Source organism: Schistocerca americana, chromosome 6 (genome assembly GCF_021461395.2).
Source record: "Schistocerca americana isolate TAMUIC-IGC-003095 chromosome 6, iqSchAmer2.1, whole genome shotgun sequence".
Classification (NCBI taxonomy): Eukaryota; Metazoa; Arthropoda; class Insecta; order Orthoptera; family Acrididae; genus Schistocerca; species Schistocerca americana.
In genome coordinates this window covers 646,951,948-646,972,688 of record NC_060124.1, presented here as the reverse complement: position 1 = coordinate 646,972,688, position 20,741 = coordinate 646,951,948, and positions in this window count along the sequence as shown.

The following is a 20,741-nucleotide window of genomic DNA, read 5'->3' as shown; positions in this document are numbered from 1 at the left end:
CACTTCTTTTCCTAAGATCTTACCCAGTGGCTAGATAGGAACACAGTATGAATAATAATATACTGAAGCTAGGAAAACTCATTTCCAAGTTCATTTAGTGGTTTAAAACATGTACTTAATGGTCACCAACCTATCCTGGCAATGAAATAGTGAAGTATTGGAGAAGCAGAAATGTGAATTTTGCCTACTTTCTTGCTACTGTTTAGTTTGGCACTTCAAATAAATTACCCCACTTAAACAATTTTGGGCTACATCTTTATACATTATGTTTTTAAAAAAGAAAAAGCCCAGTAGATAACTTCAAGGAAGGTAAAAAAAATTAGCCGGGGTGGGGGGGACTACCTTTAGAAAAGCACTTTCCATAATCAAGAAACTTAAATACTTAGACACTAAAGCACACACTTTTTAACTGAACATTTCACTTAAAGAAAACCTCTTTCTTGGTGGAATTTACATTCAAAAGCTATTATTCTTTGAAATAATTCTGTGTAGCCATCTAACAGGTTCTAGTAACTTGGCTTCACTCTGATTGAATTTTATGTAAGCAAACCATAACACTTTGCAATAGTTAAGAAAACATTTTTATTATTTACACTAAAGCAATTTAAATGGTGCCTCTTTATATTAACTTGGCACTTCACTCTGATTGAATTTTATGTAAGCAAACTATAACACTTTGCAATAGTTAAGAAAACATTTTTATTATTTACACTAAAGCAATTTAAATGGTTCCTCTTTATATTAACTTGGCACTTCATAAGTCCGTAAAACAGGACACTCGGATCAATCAAACACCAGGAAGGAACCCTATACAGATGTATGATTAGGATGAAATGACAGGGTGAGCCAGTTTCCGTAAAGTTCAAGAATGATTATTAAAACACATTTTAAATTAATGGTTCATGCTGTACAAAGGTAAAAATAGAAAAAAATCTTATCTGGTGGCTGTAGGCTTGAGTGTGGTGAACAGTTATGATGGCTACACTACCCACACTACAGCCTGCAAGTTTCTTGCTGTATGGGCTCAATTTCTCTTCTTGGCTTCATTCAGTTTTACATACAGTAGCTCAACAACTCGCAGCTATGCTGTAAGCTGTTTGCAGTCTTCAACCGAGGCATTTTTATGAAAATTTGCAGGCAAAGCTTCTGCTCCACAAAGGAGTTACCTCAATCACTGCTGCCTTCAGACTGTGTGACTTACTTCCCGAACTTGCTCAAGGTAGCACGCCAATTCGCCTTTCGCACCTCTTCCGTGCGTCACAGCCATTTTCGTTTCAAACAAAAGCACACTGGTTTTTACATAACACCTATTTCTTACATTGTTCCTAAGCATGACCATTTCTTAAATTGTCAAATATACATCAACATGAACAATTTATACACACACATATTTTTAAATACAAAATGTTATCAAAACATTATTTAGACACTTGGTATCCTTTGTAGAGGACTTGGGCAGGTTTGTCCCATCCTAGTACACATTATTTTGTTACTTCCCTTCAGATATTCCATTTAGCTACATCTACAATAATTCCCAATGTTCTGACTTTTGAGGTGTCCAGTGTGGGTTGCTCTCCACTTCCTGGGTGTATTGTATCGAGTTAGCTTTTTCAAATTTCCATGAGGGTTTATCAATGTATTTTGTAACTGATATTTCAGCACCAATGATAACTTTTGTGAGCCAATGTACACTCCTTGAAAAATGTTTAGGTACTACTATTGAGTGATTCAGTGGTAATTTGTTCTCATCAGTGGAAAAGATGGATGGGTCAGGTTTTGTATCAGTTTCCATCTGCCTGCCCAAAACTTTTTAAATTCCTTGGCATCAAACTTAGATAATTTCTTGTGTGTTGATCCATTCGAACAATGGTTCTCTATTTTTGTCTCTATTTATGTATCTCCAGGTTGTGTTTTGGAATTAAAATCTTAAACATATACGTGCTGTCTAGTTGCTGTGTGTAAGACTAGTGTCAGACACTTTCCGTTAGGTGATTTGTGGACTGATGTAATAACCAGGCCTTTGAGTTTTATCCTAATTACTTCTACATCACTAATTTTCTGACAGCTTAAGCCAGCATAATCCAAGAGCTGTTTCTTTTTTCATTTATTGTGGATGCACCTAACAATTGAGAGGAGTATTGATATTGCTTTATATTGCGTAATCTTGCATGTAGCTGCTGAATTATCACCTAAATGCATTTCCTTTAGAGCTATAATACTGATGGCATGCTCATCATTTAATTTGCTTTGGTAACTGCATTTGTCACTTGTTAATCCTACATTAATTTGCATAATATGGACACCTTGCCTGATAATTTTTGACTGTAAGCTCTGAGACGTGCTGGACCATCTTTTGTGTAGAGTTTTTGCTGTCTGCTCCTGCAGTCACACAGCCTTGGTGCACCATCTCAGGGGTTGTCTACATGCCCCACAACAGTCTTTTTGGTGTCCAGTGTGAATGATTCACTGGTAAATATCCTGTCCCATACACTTTTGTTTGTAGACAATACTACTGTGTTAGCTGAAAATAGAAACCCTGAGCCAGGAAGCAGTAGTCTCAGTACCTCAGAGAATTAGTTTCAGGTAAAGTATATGGATCTAACATATCTAAAATGCACATGGTTTAGTTTGGAAACCACACAGACAGCCAAATGTACACACCCGCAGTAGCTGCTAGGGGTGGGGGGGCAGAGTGATTGGAGAAGACAGTACATGGTCTGAATGGGAAAAGATTGGTGGGTACAGAAGAGAGAAGGGAAAAGGTAAAGTGATACAGTGGGAAACAAATTAGCAGAGGTTTAGGTCAGGTGGATGGCACTAGATGTGCTGGAGAGACAATTTCCACCTGTGTAGTTCAGAGAAACTTGCACTGGAAGGGAATATCCAAATGGTATGTCTAGTGAAGCAGTTGTTGAAGTGGTGTACAGCCTCTTGGCAACTGCAATGTCAGGTCTGTGGTTTCCACAGTTTGGTGCTAGACATTACTGCGAGTGAACAGTTGGTTACTTGTCATCCCTACATGGAAAATTGTATGGTAATTGCAGCATAGCTGATTTTTAACAGGTTGCTTTTGCACATGATCGTGCCTTTTATATGGTGGGAGATGCCTGCGACTGGACTGCTGTAGGAGGTGGTGGGTGGATTTGTGGGACAGGTCTTGCACCTGGGTCACTCACAGGATTAGTGGCGGAGAAGTATGTTCTCTAGACTGTGCAGGCCGTGGAACACTACTTTGCAGGACATTGACCGTGAAAAACAGAGATTGCATCGGGATTGAATACAAAACACACAATGCCAAGTTCAGTACAAGAAGAGTGAATCTTCTAAGAGTTTGTGCTTCCAGCGGCTCCTGGGAGACCAGTATTAGATTCCGATGCACCAGTGCAGGTTTACTGTATCCTTTATACCTTCACATTGACCATGAAACACAGAAATTCGATCGGGATTGAATACAAAATGCACAATGCCGTCTTAAGTACATTAGGAGTGAATCTTCTAAGAGTTTGTGCTTTGAGTTTCTCCTGGGAGACCAGTATTAGACTCCGATGCACCAATGAAGGTTTACTGTATCCCTTGGTCTTTCACATTGACCACGAAACACAGAAATTGCATCGGGATTGAATACAATTGGCACAATGCAGACTTAAGTACAAGAAGAGTGAATCTTCTAAGACTTTGTGATTTGAGCGGCTCCTGGGAGACCAGTAATAGATTCCGATGCACCAGTGCAGGTTTACTGTATCCCTTGGACCGTAATATTGACCATGAAACACACAAACTGCGTGGGGATTGAATACAAATAACACAATGCCAACTTAAGTACAAGAAGAGTGAATCTTCTAAGAGTTTGTGTTTTGAGCGGCTCCTGGGAGACCAGGATTAGAATCCGATGCACCAGTGTAGGTTTACTGAATCCGTTGGACCTTCACATTGACCATGATACATAGAAATTGCATCGGGATTGAATACAAAAGGCACAATGCCAACTTAAGTACAGGACGAGTGAATCTTCTAAGAATTTGTGCTTTGAGCGGCTCCTGGGAGACCAGTATTAGATTCCGACGACCCAGTGCACGTTTACTGTATCCCTTGTACCTTCACATTGACCATGAAACACAGAAGTTGGATCGGGATTGAATAGAATAGGCACTATGACGACTTAAGTACAAGAAGAGTGAATCTTCTAAGATTTTGTGCTTTGAGTGGCTCCTGGGAGACCAGTATTAGATTCAGATACACCAGTGCAGGTTTACTGTATCCATTGGACTTTCAGATTGACATGGAACACATAAATTGCATCGGGGCTGAATACAAAAGGCAGAATGCCGACTTAAATACAAGAAGAGTGAATCTTCTAAGAGTTTGTGCTTTGAGCGGTTCCTGGGAGACCAGTATTAGATTCCGTTTCACCAGTGCAGGTTTGCTGAATCCCTTGGACCTTCACATTGACCATGAGACACAGAAATGCATCAGGATTGAATACAAAAGGCACAATGCCGGCATAAGTACAAGAAGAGTGAATCTTCTAAGAGTTTCTGCTTTGTACAGATTATGGAAGACCAGTATTAGATTGCGGTGCACCAGTGCAGGTCTGCAGAATCCCTTGGACGTTCACATTGACCATGAAACTCCGAAATTCCATCGTGATTGAATACAATTGGCTCTAATCCGACTTATGTACAAGAAGAGTGAATCTTCTAAGAATTTGTGCTTTGAGCGACTCCTGGGGGTAAAGTATTAGATTCCGTTGCACCAGTGCATGTTTACTGTATGCCTTGTACCTTCACTTTGACCATGAAACACAAAAATTGGATCGGGATTGAATAGAATAGGCACTATGGCGACTTAAGTACAACAAGAGTGAAACTTCTAAGAGTTTGTGTTTTGAGCTGCGCGTGGCAGACCAGTATTATATTCCAATGCACCAGTGCAGGATTACTGTATCCCTTGGACTTTCACAGTGACCGTGTAACACAGAAATTGCATTGGGATTGAATACTAATGGCACATTTACGACTTAAGTACAGAAACAGTGAAACGTCTATGAGTTTGTAGTTTGAGCGTCTCCTGGGAGACCAGTAATAGACTCCGATTCACCTGTGCAGGTTTACTGAATCCTTTGGACCCTCACATTGATCATGAAACACAGAAATTGCATCGGGATTGAATACAAAAGGCACAATGCCGATTTAAGTACAAGAAGAGTGAATCTTCTGAGAGTTTGTTCTTTGAGCGGCTCCTGGGAGACCAGTATTAGATTCCGATGCAGCAGTGCAGGTTTCCTGTATCCCTTGGACCTTCTCATTGACCGTGACACACAGAAATTGTATCGGGATTGAATACAAAAGGCACAATGCCGACTTAGGTACAAGAAGACTGAATCTTCTAAGATTTTGAACTTTGAACGGCTCCTGGGAGACCAGTATTAGATTCCGATGCACCAGTGCAGGTTTACTGAATGTCTTGGACCTTCACAATGTGCATGAAACACAGATATTGCATCAGGATTGAATACAAAAGGCACAATGCCGACTTAAGTACAAGAGGAGTGAATCTTCCAAATGTTTGTGCTTTGAGTGGCTCCTGTAATACGTGTATTAGATTCCCATGCACCAGTGCAGGTTTACTGAATCCTTTGGACCTTCACATGGCCAGGATGCACAGAAATTGCATCGGGATTGAATACAAAACACCCAATGCCGACTTAAGTACATGAGGAGTGAATCTCCTAAGTGGTTGTGCTTAGAGCGTCTCCTGGGAGACCAGTATTAGATTCCGCTGCACCAATGCAGGTTTACTCTATCCCTTGGACTGTCACACTGACCATGTAACACAGAAATTGGATCGGGATTGAATACAAACGGCTTAATGCCGACCTAAGTACAAGAAGAGTAAATCATCTAAGAATTTGAGTTTTGAGCGGCTCCTGGGAGACCAGTATTAGATTCCAATGCATCCATGCAGGTTTACTGTATCCCTTCGACTTTCACATTGACCATGATACACAGAAAATGCATCGGGATTGAATTGAAATGGAACAATGCCGACTTAAGTACAGGAAGAGTGTATCTTCCATGCGTTTCTGCTTTGAGCGTATCCTGGGAGACCAGTATTACATTCCGATGCACCAGTTCAGGTTTACTGTATCCCTTTGACCTTCATATTGACCATGAAACGCAGAAATTGCACCGCAATTGAATACAAAAGACACAATGCCGAATTAAGTACAAGAAGAATGAATCTTCTAAGAGTTTGTGATTTGAGCGGCTCCTGGGGGACCAGTATTAGATTCCGATGCACCAGCGCAGGTTTACTGTATCTTTTCGACTTTCACATTAATCACGAAACACAGAAATTTCATCTGCATTGAATACGATAGGCTCTACGCCGCCTTATGTACATGATGAGTGAATCTTCTAAGAGTTTGTGCTTTGAGCGACTCCTAATGGGTAAAGTATTAGATTCCGATGCTGCAGTGCAGGTATACTGTATACCTTGGACCTTCACATTGACCATGAAACACAGAAATTGCATCGGGATTGAATACAAAAGGCTTAATGCCGACATAAGTACAAGAAGAGTGAATCATCTAAGAATATGAGTTTTGAGCGACTACTGGGAGACCAGTATTGGATCCCGATGCACCAGTGCAGTTTTACTGTGTCCCTTGGACCTTAACATTGACCATGAAACACAGAAATTGCATCATAATTGAATACAAAACACCGAATGCCGACTTAAGTACAAGAGGAGTAAATCTCCTAAGAGGTTGTGCTTAAAGCGTCTCCTGGGAGACCAGTATTAGATTCCGCTGCACCAATGCAGGTTTACTCTATCCCTTGGACTGTCACATTGACCATGAAACACAGAAATTGCATCGGGATTGAATTCAAATGGAACAATGACGACTTAAGTACTAGAAGAGTGAATCTTCTAAGAGTTTGTGATTTGAGCGGCTCCTGGGGGACCAGTATTAGATTCCGAAGCACCAGTGCAGGTTTATCGATTCCCTTGGACTTTCACATTGATCATGAGACATAGAAATTACATCGGGATTGAATACAAAACACACAATGCCGACTTAAGTACAAGAAGAGTGATTCTTCTAAGATTTTGTGTATGAGCGGCTCCTTGGGGACCAGTATTAGATTCCGATGCACCAATGCAGGTTTACTGTATCCCTTGGACCTTCACATTGACCATGAGACACAGAAATTGCATCGGGATTGAATACAAAAGGCACAATGCCGACTTAAGTACAAGAAGAGTGAATCATCTAAGAGTTTGAGCTTTGAGCGTCAACTGGTAGACCAGTATTAGATTCCAATGCACCAGTTCAGGCTAACTGTATCCCTTGAAAACTCACATTGATCATGAATTTGAGCAAATGGCATCGCGATTGAATACAAAAGGCACAATACCGGCTAAAGTGCAAGAAGAGTGAATCTTCTAAGAGATTGTGGATGAGCGGCTCCTGGGAGACCAGTATTAGATTCCGATGCACCAATGCAGGTTTACTGTATCCCTTGGACCTTCGCATTGACCATGAGGCACAGAAATTGCATCGGGGTTGAATACAAAATGCAAAATGCCGACTTTAGTACAAGAAGAGTGAAGCTTCTAAGAGTTTCTGCTTTGAGCGGCTCGTGGGAGACCAGTATTAGATTCTGATGCACCAGTGCTGGTTAACTAAATCCCTTGGACTTTCAAATTGATCATGAAACACAGATAGTGCATCGGTATTGAATACAAAAGGCAGAATGCCGACTTAAATACAAGAAGAGTGAATCATCTAAGAGCTTGTGCTTTGAGCGGCTGCTGGGAGACCAGTATTAGATTCCGATGCACCAGTGCAGGTTTATTGAATCCCTTGGACCTTCAAATCGAACATGAAACACAGAAATTGCGTCGGGATTGAGAACAAAAGGCACAATGCCGAATTAAGTACAAGGAGAGATAATCTTCTAAGAGTTTGTGCTTTGAGAATCTCCTGGAGTCCTGTATTAGATTCCGATGTACCAGTGCAGGTTTAGTGAATCCCCTGGACCCTAACATTGACCATGAAACACAGAAATTGCATCGGGATTGAATACATAAGGCACAATGCCGACTTAAGTACAAGAAGTGTGAATCTTCCAAGTGTATGTGCTTTGAAAGGCTCCTGGGTGACCAGTATTAGATTCCAATGCACCAATTGAGGTTTACTGTATCCCTTGGAACTTCACATTGATCATGAATCACAGAAATTGCATCGAGATTGAATTCAAGAGGCAAAATGCCGACTTAAGTGCAAGAAGAAAGAATGGTTTAAGAGTTTGTGCTTTGTGCAGCTCCTGGGAGACCAGTATTAGTTTCCGATGCATCAGTGCTGGTTTACTTTATCCCTTGGACCTTCACATTGACCTTGAGAGACATAAATTACATCGGGATTGAATACAAAAGGCACAATGCCGACTTAAGTAAAAGAAGAGTGAATCTTCTAAGAGTTTGCGGTTTGAGCGCTCCCTGGGAGACCAGTATTAGATTCCGATGCACCAGTGCAGGTTTAATGAATCCCTTAGACCTTCACATTGACCATGAGAGACAGAAACTACATCGGGATTGAATACAAAAATCACAATGCAGACTTAAGTACAAGAAAAGTGAATCTGCTAAGAGTTTCTGCTTTAAGCGACTCTTGGGAGACCAGTGTCAGATTCCAATGCGCCAGTGCAGGTTTACGGTATACCTTGGACCTTCACATTGACCATGAAACACACAAAAACATCGGGATTGAATACAAAAGGCACAATGCAGACTTAGGTACAAGAAGAGTGAATCTTCTAAGAGCTTGTGTTTTGAGCTGCTCCTGGGAGACAAGAATTAAATTCCGATGCACAAGTGCAGGTTTGCAGCATTCCTTGGACCTTCTCATTGACCATGAGACACTGAAAATGCATCGGGTTTCAATACAAAATGCACAATGCCGACTTAAGTACAAGAAGAGTGAATCTTCTAAGAGTTTCTGCTTTAAGCGACTCCTGGGAGACCAGTGTTAGATTCCAGTGCACCAGTGCAGATTTACTGTATCCCTTCGACTGTCACATTGACCATGAAAAACAGAAATCGCATGGGGATTGAATACCAAATCCTTAATGCCGACCTAAGTACAAGAAGAGTGAATCTTCTAAGAATTTGTGCTATGGGCAACTCCTGCGAGACCAGTATAAGATTCCGAAGCACCAGTTCAGGTTTACTGTATACTTTGGAGCTTCCTATTGACCATGAAACGCTGAAATTGCATCGCGATGAAATACAGAAGGCACAATGCCGACTTAAGTACAAGAAGAGTGAATCTTCTAAGAGTTTGTGGTTTGAGCGGCTCCTGGGAGACCAGTTATTGATTCCGATGCACCAATGCAGGTTTAGTGTATCCCTTGGACCTTCACATTGTGCATGAAACACAGAAATTGCATCGCGATTGAATACCAAAGGCACAATGCCGACTTTAGTACAATTAGAGTTAATCTTCTAAGAGTTTGTGTTTGAGCGGACCCTGGGGGTCAAGTATTAGATTCCGATGCACCAGTGCAGGTTACTGTATACCTTGGACCTTCGCATTGACCATGAGACACTGAAAATGCATCGGGATTGAATACAAAATGCACAATGCCCACTTAAGTACAAGAAGAGTGAATCTTCTAAGTGTTTGTGCTTTGAGCGGTCCCTGGGGGGCAAGTATTTGATTCCAATGCACCAGTGCATGTTACTGTATACCTTGGACCTTCAAATTGACCATGAAGCACAGAAAATGCATCAGGATTGAATACAAAAGGCACAAAGCCGACTTAAGTACATGAAGAGTGAATCTTCTAAGAGTTTGTGCTTTGAGCGGCTCCTTGGAGACCAGTATTAGATTCCAATGCACCAGTGCAGATTTACTGTATCCCTTGGACTTTCACAGTGCCCATGAAACACAGAAAATTCATTGGGATTGAAAACAAAAGGCACACTGCCGATTTAAGTACAAGAAGTGTGAATCTTCCAAGTGTTTGTGCTTTGAGTGGCTCCTGGGAGACCTGTATTAGGTTCCCATATACCAGTGCAGGTTTACTGAATCCCTTGGACCTTCACATTGACCATGATGCACAGAAATTTCATCGGGATGGAATACAAAAGGCTCAATGCCGACTTAAGTACAAGAAGAGTGAATCTTCTAAGAGCTTGTGCTTTGAGCTGCTCCTGGCAGACCAGTATTAGTTTCCGATGCACCAGTGCAGGTTTACTGTATCCCTCGGACGGTCACATTGTGCATGAAACACAGATAATGCATCGCGATTGAATACCAAAGGCATAATTCCGCTTTAAGTACAATTAGAGTTAATCATCTAAGAGTTTGTGCTTTGAGCGGCCCCTGGGGGTCAAGTATTAGATTCCTATGCACCAGTGCATGTTTCTGTATACCTTGGACCTTCACATTGACCACAAAACACAGAAATTGGATCAGGATTGAATACAAAAGGCACAATGCCGACATAACTAGAAAGAATACTGAAACTTCTAAGAGTTTCTGCTTTGAGCGGCTCGTGGGAGACCAGTATTAGATTCTGATGCACCAGTGTGGGTTAACTAAATCCCTTGGACTTTCACATTGAGCATGAAACACAGATAGTGCATCGGGATTGAATACAAAAGGCAGAATGCCGACATAATACAAGAAGAGAGAATCTTCTACGAGTTTGTGCTTTGAGCAGCTGCTGGGAGACCAGTATTAGATTCCGATGCACCAGTGCAGGTTTATTGAACTCCTTGGACGTTCAAATTGAACATGAAACACAGAAATTGCGTCGGGATTGAAAACAAAAGGCACAATGCCGACTTAAGTACAAGGAGAGTGAATCTTCTAAGAGTTTGTGCTTTGAGCATCTCCTTTGGTCCAGTATTAGATTCCGATGCACCAGTGCAGGTTTAGTGAATCCCTTGGACCCTAACATTGACCATGAAACACTGCAAATGCATCGGGATTGAATACAAAAGTCACAATGACGACTTAAATACAAGTATAGTGAATCTTCTAAGAGTTTGTGCTTTGAGCGGCTCCTTGGTGACCAGTATTAGATTCCTATGCACCAGTGCTGGTTTACTGTATCCCTTCGACTTTCGCGTTTACCATGAAACACAGAAATTGCATCGGGATTGAATACATAAGGCACAATGCCGACTTAAGTACAAGAAGTGTGAATCTTCCAAGTGTATGTGCTTTGAGTGGCTCCTGGGAGACCAGTTTTAGATTCCCATGCACCGTTGCAGGGTTACTGAATCCCTTGGACCTTCACATTGACCATGATGCACAGAAGATGCATCGGGATTGAATACAGAAGGCTCAATGCCGACTTAAGTACAAGAATAGTGAATCTTCTAAGAGTTTCTGCCATGTTCAGCTACTGGGAGACCAGTATTAGATTCCGATGCACCAATGCAGGCTTACTGTATCCCTTGGACTTTCACATTGACCATGAAACACAGAAATTGCACCGCGATTGAATACAAAATACACAATGCCGCATTAATTACAATAAGAGTGAATCATCTAAGAGTTTGTGATTTGAGCGGCTCCTGGGAGACCAGTATTAGATTCCGATGCACCAGTGCAGGTTTACTGAATCCCTGGGACCTTGACATTGACCTTGAGAGACATAAATTACATCGGGATTGAAAACAAAAGGCACAATGCCGACTCAAGACCAAGAAGTGTGAAGCTTGTAAGAGTTTCAGCTTTGTGCGGCTCCTGGGATACCAGTATTACATTCCGATGCACCAGTGTAGGTTTACTGTATCCTTTGGACCTTCACAATGACCATGAAACACAGAAATGGAATCGGGATTGCATACAAAGACACAATGCCGACTTAAGTACAAGAAGAGTGAATCTGCTATGAGTTTGTGCTTTGAGCGTCTCCTGGGAGACCAGGATTAGATTCCGATGCACCAGTGCAGGTTTACTGAATCCCTTGGACCTTCACATTGACCATGAAACACAGAAAATGCATCTGGATTGAATACAAAAGGCACAATGCCGACTTAAGTACAAGAGGAGTGAATCTTCTAAGAGTTTGTGGTTTGAGCGGCTCCTGGGGCACCAGTATTAGATTCTGATGCACCAGTGCAGGTTTACAGTAACCCTTGGACATTCACATTGACCATGAAGCACAGAAATTGCATCGGGATTGAATACAAAAGGCACAATGCCAACATAACTACAAGAAGAGTGAATCTTCTAAGATTTTGCGCTTTTAGCAACTCCTGGGAGACCAGTATTAGATTCCGATGCACCAGTTCAGGTTTACGGTATACGTTGGACCTTCCTATTGACCATGAAACACAGAGATTGCATCGCAATTAAATTCAAAAGGCACAATGCCGACGTAAGTACAAGAAGATTGAATCTTCTAAGAGTTTGTGGTTTGAGCGGCTCCTGGGAGACCAGTTTTTGATTCCGATGCACCAATGCAGGTTTACTGTATCCCTCGGACCTTCACATTGTGCATGAAACACAGAAATTGCATCGCGATTGAATACCAAAGGCACAATGCCGACTTTAGTACAATTAGAGATAATCTTCTAAGAGTTTGTGCTTTGAGCGGACCCTGGGGGTCAGGTATAAGATTCCGATGCACTAGTGCAGGTTACTGTAACTCTTTGACCTTCACATTGACCATGAGACACAGAAACTACATCGGGATTGAATACAAAATGCACAATGCCGACTTATGTACAAGAAGAGTGAATCTTGAAAGAGTTTCTACTTTAAGCGACTCCTGGGAGACCAGTATTAAATTCCGATGCACCAGTGCAGGTTTACTGTATCCCTTTGACTTTCACATTGACCATGAAACACAGAAATTTCATCGGGATTGAATACAATAGGCTCTACGCCGCCTTGTGTACAAGATGAGTGAATCTTCTAAGAATTTGTGCTTTGAGCGATTCCTGATGGGTAAAGTATTAGGTTCCGATGCACCTGTGCAGCTATACAGTACACGTTGGACCTTCACATTGACCATGAAACACAGAAAATGTATCAGGATTGAATACAAAAGGCACAATGCCGACTTAAGTACATGAAGAGTGAATTGTCTAAGAGTTTGTGCTTTGAGTTTGTCCTGGTAGACCAGTATTAGATTCCGATGCACCAGTGCAGGATTACTGAATGTCTTGGACCTTCACATTGGGCATGAAACACAGAAATTGCATCGCGATTGAATACCAATGGCACAATGCCGACTTATCTACAATTGTAGTTAATCTTCTAAGTGTTTGTGCTTTGAGCGGCCTCCTGGGGGGCAAGTATTAGATTCCAATTCACCAGTGCATGTTACTGTATACCTTGGACCTTCACATTAACCATGAAGCACTGAAAATGCATCGGGATTGAATACAAAAGGCACAATGCCGACTTAAGTACAAGAAGAGTGAATCTTCTCAGAGTTTGTGGTTTGAGCTGCTACTGGGAGACCCGATCTAAATTCCGAAGCACAAGTGCTGGTTTAAAGCATTCGTTGGACATTCACATTGACCATGAAACACAGAAATTGAATCGGGATTGAATACAATATGCACAATGCCGTCTTAAGTACAAGAAGTGTGAATCTTCTAAGAGTTTGTGCTTTGAGCGGCTCCTTGCAGACCAGAATTAGATTCCAATGCACCAGTGCAGATTTACTGTATCACTTGGACCTTCACAGTGCCCATGAAACACAGAAAATGCATTGGGATTGAATGTAAAAGGCACAGTGCCGACTTAAGTACAAGAAGAGTGAAACTTCTAAAAGTTTCTGCTTTGAGCGGCTCCTGGGAGATCAGTATTAGATTCCGATGCACCAGTTCAGGTTTACTGTATCCCTTTGACCTTCATATTGACCATGAAACACAGAAATTGCACCGCGGATGAATACAAAAGGCACAATGCCGACTTAAGTACAAGAAGAGTGAATTTTATAAGAGTTCGTAATTTGAGCGGCTCCTGGGTCACCAGTATTAGAGTCCAATGCAGCAGTGCAAGTTTACTGTTTCCCATGAACCTTCCCATTGACCATGAAACACAGAAATTGCATCGGGATTGGATACAAAAGGCACCAACCAATTAGCATACTGCCTGCTGTTTCCAAAGCACTCGAATATATTGTTCATGACCAAATCACTGAACACTTGCATGAATTCAGCCTATATCACAAATTTCAATCTGGTTTCCGTAAACATCACAGCACAAACACTGCTCTAATTAAAGTTTTAGATGACCTGAAATGTGCCATCGACAATCGAAAGGCAGCAATATTGACGCTACTGGACTTCAGCAAAGCTTTTGACACTGGTAACTTTGACATATTGCTCAAAAAAATGCAACAGCTTAATTTCTCTGTTAGTGCAGTGAGATGGTTTGAAAGCTACTTAAAAGACAGACAGCAATGTGTTGTCTGCGTAAATGAAAAATCTTCCTGGAAACATCTTTCCTCGGGACTGCCACAAGGATCAGTCTTAGGACCACTTTTGTTTTCTTTATATGTCAACTATATTTCGTCGGTTCTGTCCTGTAAATATCATTTCTATTCCGACGACCTCCAGCTCTACCTAAGCGTCCGACCTGAAGACGTAAACACTGCAAACGCTCAGATGAATGATGATCTGTCTTCGGTAGTGACATGGGCGAAAAGCCTGGGGCTTAAACTAAATGCAAAAAAGACGCAAGTAATCTTAATAGCCCATCAGAAATTAATAAGTTCAGATCTCCGCGAATGGCTACCTTCTATTCTGCTCGATGGTACCCCAATACCATATCAGAAAACAGTGAAAAATTGGGTGTAACTTTGGATGAGCATCTCAACTGGGCGGAGAATACAGTCGCAGTGTGGCGAAAGACGTCTGCTTGTCTCTATGCTCTCAAAAAGTTTCAGAACATATTTCCACTGGACTTGAAACGCCAGCTCGTGCAAGCACTCTTTCTACCGAACCTCCACTATTGTGATGTGATTCAACAAGGCACGGGTAGTGAAAAGAAAATACGGCTAGAGATAACCATGAATGCCTGTGTGCATTACACCTGCAACATTCGCCAATATGATCATGTTAGTGCTTCATACTCCGAGCTAAAGTGGCTGCGGCCGGACAAATTGCGTGACTACCACACTCTATGTCTACTTCACAAACTCTTCGTCGTGCAAGCACCCCAGTACCTTGCTTCAGAGATTAAAAACCTGTCGTGCCATCAGAATCGAAACACGAGGTCACTCTTATTTGGTATCCTAACTGTGCCCTCTCACAAAACAAAAACTTTTGCAAACTCCTTCTCAGTTGCCGCTGTCAGCATCCGGAACAAACTGCCCCTTACCTTGCGCAAAATTCAATCTCCTGCTGCTTTTAAGAAGAAGTTGAAGCATTTCGTACTATCATCCTCATAAAGTTCTCCACAAAATTAATGTACCAGGCCAATCCTCTCATCTGTCAAATAGCAAAGCTAGCGTCTCCCATCTTGCTCCTGAGATGCCTTCCCATTCATCTATCTCTATTAGCCAGGCAATCTTCTTTTCCTTTATATTTCCTTAATTATGTTTCATCATGTGTATTCTTCTCCTCCGTTCACAATGAGTGTCCCTCATACTCCCTGCTGCCAGCACTCCTATCTAAAATTTCTCTCTTCAATAATGTCTAATTATAACAGTACCTATGATCTACGAATATAAACTCTATATGTATATATTTTTCCAGGTGTACCTTTTTAATTGTTTATTTCACTTTTTGTAGAAATGTAGTTTAACATGCCTACTTAAACATATGAATGTAATATAAGTGGGATGCCTGGTTAGATGTAAGAGAGGGCCTGATGGCCCTAATCTTGCAAGGTTAAATAAATCAATAAATAAATAAATAAATTAATTAAGTACAAGAAGAACGAATCTTCTAAGAGTTTCTGATTTCAGCGGCACCTGGGAGACCAGTATTAGATATCGATGCACCAGTGCAGGTTTACTGTATCCCATGGCCTTTCACATTGACCATGAAACACAAAAATTGCACTGTGATTGAATACAAAAGGCACAATGCCGACTTAAGTACAAGAAGAAAGAATCATCTCAGAGTTTCTGCTTTGGGCGGCTCCTGTGAAACCAGTATTAGATTAAGATGCACCAGTACAGGTTTACTGTATCCCTTGGACCTTCACATTGACCATGAAACACAGAAATTCCATCGGGATTGAATACAAAAGGGACAATGCCAACTTAAGTACAAGAAGAGTGAATCTTCTAAGAGCTTGTGCTTTGACCGGCTCCTGGGAGACCAGTATTAGATTCCGATGCATCAGCACAGGTTTAGTAAATCCCTTGGACACTCAAATTGACCATGAGACACAGAAATTGCATCGGGATTGAATACAAAAGGCACAATGCCGTCTTAAGTACAAGAAGAGTGAATCTTCGAAGAATTTGTGCTTACAGCGGCTACTGGGAGACCAGTATTAGATTCCAATACACCAGTGCAGGTTTCCTGTATCTCTTGGACCTTCACAATTACCATTAAATTCAAAAACTGCATCGGGATTGAATACCAAAGGCACAATGCTGACTTTAGTACTAGAAGAAAGAATCTTCTAAGAATTTGTGCTTTGTGCGGCTCCTGGGAGACCAATATTAGATTCCGATCCACCAGGCAGGTTTAATGTATCCCTTGGATCTTCGCAATGACCATGAAACACAGAAATCGCATTGGGATTGAATGCAAAAGGCACAATGCCGACTTAAGGACAAGAAGAGTTAAACTTCTAAGAGTTTGTCCATTGAGCTGCTCCTGGGAGACCAGTATTAGATTCCGATGCACCAGTGAGGGTTTACTGTATTCCTTCGACCTTCACATTGACCATGAAACACAGAAATAGCATCGGGATTGAATACAAAAATCACAATGCCGACTTAAGTACAAGAGGACTGACTCTTCTTACATTCCATGAATTGAACCATTCGTGTGAGATCAGTTTTAGATTCCGATGCTTCAATTCAGGCTCACTGTATCCTTTGGACCTGCTTATTGACGATGATACACAGAAATTGCATCGGAATTAAATACAAGACGCACAATGCCGACATAGGTACAAGAAGACTGACTCTTCTTACTGTCTATATTTTGAACCTTTCCTGTGAGACCAATTTCAGATTCCTATGCTTCATTTCAGGTTTACTGTATCCCTTCGAACTTCTTATTGACGATGAAACACAGAAATTTTATTGGAAATTAATATAAAAGTCACAATGCCGACCTAAGTACAAGACGACTGACTCGTCTTACTCTCTATGTTTTGAACCTTTCCTGTGGGACCAGTTTTGATTACGATGCTTCACTCCAGGTTTACTGTATCCCTTGGACCTTCTTATTGACGAAGAAACACAGAAATTGCATCGGCATTAAATACAAAATGAACAATGCCGATTTAAGTCAAGAAGACTGACTCTTCTTACTGTCTATGATTTGAACCTTTCCTGTGAGACCTGTTTAAGATTATGGTGCTTCACTTCAGGTTTACTGTATCCCTTGAACCTTCTTATTGACGATGAAACACAGAAATTGAATTGGTATTAAATACAAAAGGCACAGTGCCGACTTAAGTACAAGAAGACTGACTCTTCATGATGTCTATGCTTTTGAACCTTTACTGTGAGACCAGTTTTAGATTCCGATGCTTCACTTCAGTGTTAATGTATCCCTTGGACCTTCTTATTGACTATGAAACACAGAAATTGCATCGGAATTAAATACAAAAGCCAAAATGCCGACCTAACTACAAGAAGACTTACTCTTCTTACAGTCTATCCTTTGAACCTTTCCTGTGAGACCAGTTTTAGATTCCGATGCTTCACTTTGGTTTACTGTATCCCTTGCACCTTCATATTGATGATGAAACACAGAAATTGCATCGGAAATAAATACAAAAGGAACATTGCCGACCTAAGTACAAGAAGACTGAGTCTTCTTACTGTCTATGATTTAAACCTTTCCTGTGAAACCAGTTTTAGATTCCTATGCTTCATTTCAGGTTTACTTTATCCCTTGGACCTTCTTATTGACGATGGAACACAGAAGCTGCATCGGAATTAAATACAAAAGGCACAATGCCGACTTAAGTACAAGAGGACTGTCTCTTCTTACATTCCATGATTTGAACCTTTCCTGTGAGATCAGTTTTTGATTCCGATGCCTCACTTCAGGTTTACTGTATCCCTTGGACCCGCTTATTGACGATGATACACAGAAATTGCATCGGAATTAAATACAAAAGTTACAATGCCGACTTAAGTACAAGAAGACTGACTCTTCTTACTGACTATATTTTGATCCTTTCCTGTGAGACCAATTTTAGATTCCGATGATTCATTTCAGGTTTTCTGTATCCCTTGGAACTTCTTATTGACGATGAAACACAGAAATTTTATTGGAATTAAATACAAAAGTCACAATGCCGACCGAAGAACAAGACGACTGACTCTTCTTTCTCTCTATGTTTTGGACCTTTCCTGTGAGCCCAGTTTTGATTCCGATGCTTCACAACAGATTTACTGTATCCCTTGGACCTTCTTATTGACGATGAACCACCGAAATTACGTCGGAATTAAAAACAAAAGGCAAAATGCCGACTTAAATTCAAGAAGACTGACTCTTCTCACTGCCAATGATTTGAACCTTTTCTGTGAGACCAGTTTCACATTCCGATGCGTTACTTAAGGTTTCCTGTAGCCCTTGGATCTTCGTATCGACGATGAAACACAGAAATTGTTTCGGAATTAATTAAAAAGGCACAATGCCGACTTAAGAACCAGAGGACTGACTCTTCTTACATTCTATGATTTGAAACTTTCCTGTAAGGCCAGTTTTAGATTCCGAAGCTTCACTTCAGGTTTACTGTATCCCTTGGATCTTCTTATTGACGAAGAAACACAGAAATTGCATCGGGAATAAATACAAAAGGCACAATGCCGATTTAAGTACAAAAAGACTGACTCTTCTTACTGTCTATGTTTTGAACCTTTCCTGCGTGACCTCTTTTAGATTACGATGATGCACTCCAGGTTTGCTGTATCCCTTGGACCTTCTGACTGACGATGAACCAGAGGAGTTGCATTGGAATTAAATACAAAAGGCACAATGTCGACTTAAGTACAGGAAGACTGACTCTTCTTACGTTCTATGTTTTGAATCTTTACTGTGAGACCAGTTTTAGATTCCAATGCTTCACTTCAGGTTTACTGTATCCCTTGGACCTTCTTATTGACGATGAAACACAGATATTGCATCGGAATTAAATAGAAAAGTCAAAATGGCGACTTAAGTACAAGAAGGCTGGCTCATCTTACTGTCTTTATTTTGAACCTTTCCTGTGAGACCCGTTTTATATTCTGATGCTTCACTTTGGTTTACTGTATCCCTGGTACCTTCTTATTGACGATGAAACACAGAAATTGCATCGGAGTTAAATACAAAAGGCACAATGCTGACTTAAGTACAAGAGACTCTTCTTACGTTCTACGATTTGAATCTTTCCAGTGAGACCAGTTTTGATTCCGATGTTTCACTTCAGGTTTACTGTATCCCTTGGATCTTCATATTGACGATGAATCACAGAAATTGCATCGGATTTAAATACAAAAGGCCCAACGCCGACTTAAGTACAAGAGGACTGACTCTTCTTATATTCTATGATTTGAACCTTTCCTGTGAGACCAGTTTTAGATTCCGAAGCTTCACTTCAGGTTACTGTATCAGTTGGACCATTTTATTGATGATGAAACACAGAAATTGCTTCGGAATTAAATACAAAAGGCACAATGCCGACTTAAGTACAAGAAGACTGACTCTTCTTACTGTCTATGTTTTGAACCATTCCTGTGAGACCAGTTTTAGTTTCCGATGCTTCACTTCAGGTTTACTGTATCCCTTGGACATTCTTATTGACGATGAATGACAGAAATTGCAACGGGATTAAATACAAAATGCACAATGCCGGTATAAGTACAAGAAGACTGACTCTTCTTACTGTCTATGTTTTGAACCTTTCCTGCGAGACCTGTTTTAGTTTACGATGCTGCACTTCAGGTTTGCTGTATCCCTTGGACCTTCTGACTGACGAGGAACCACAGAAGTTGCATTGGAATTAAAAACAAAAGGCCCAATTCCGCTTTAAGTACAAGAAGATTGACTCTTCTTACTGTCTATGTTTTGAATCTTTACTGTGAGACCAGTTTTAGATTCCGATGCTTCACTTCAGGTTTACTGTATCCCTTGGACCATCTTATTGACGATGAAACACAGAAATCGCATCGGAATTAAATACAAAAGGCACAATGCCGACTTAAGTACAAGAAGACTGACTCCTCTTACTGTCTATGTTTTGAACCTTTGCTGTGAGACCAGTTTTGATACCGATGCTTCACTTCAGGTTTACTGTATCCCTTGGACCTTGGCCAGCCGAAGTGGCCGTGCGGTTATAGGTGCTGCAGTCTGGAACCGCTAGACCACTACGGTCGCAGGTTCGAATCCAGCCTTAGGCATGGTTGTTTGTGATGTCCTTAGGTTAGTTAGGTTTAACTAGTTCTATGTTCTAGGGGACTAATGACCTCAGCAGTTGAGTCCCATAGTGCTCAGAGCCATTTGAACCATTTGAACCTTGGAACTTCTAAATGACGATCAAACACAGAAATCGCATCGGAATTAAATACAAAAGG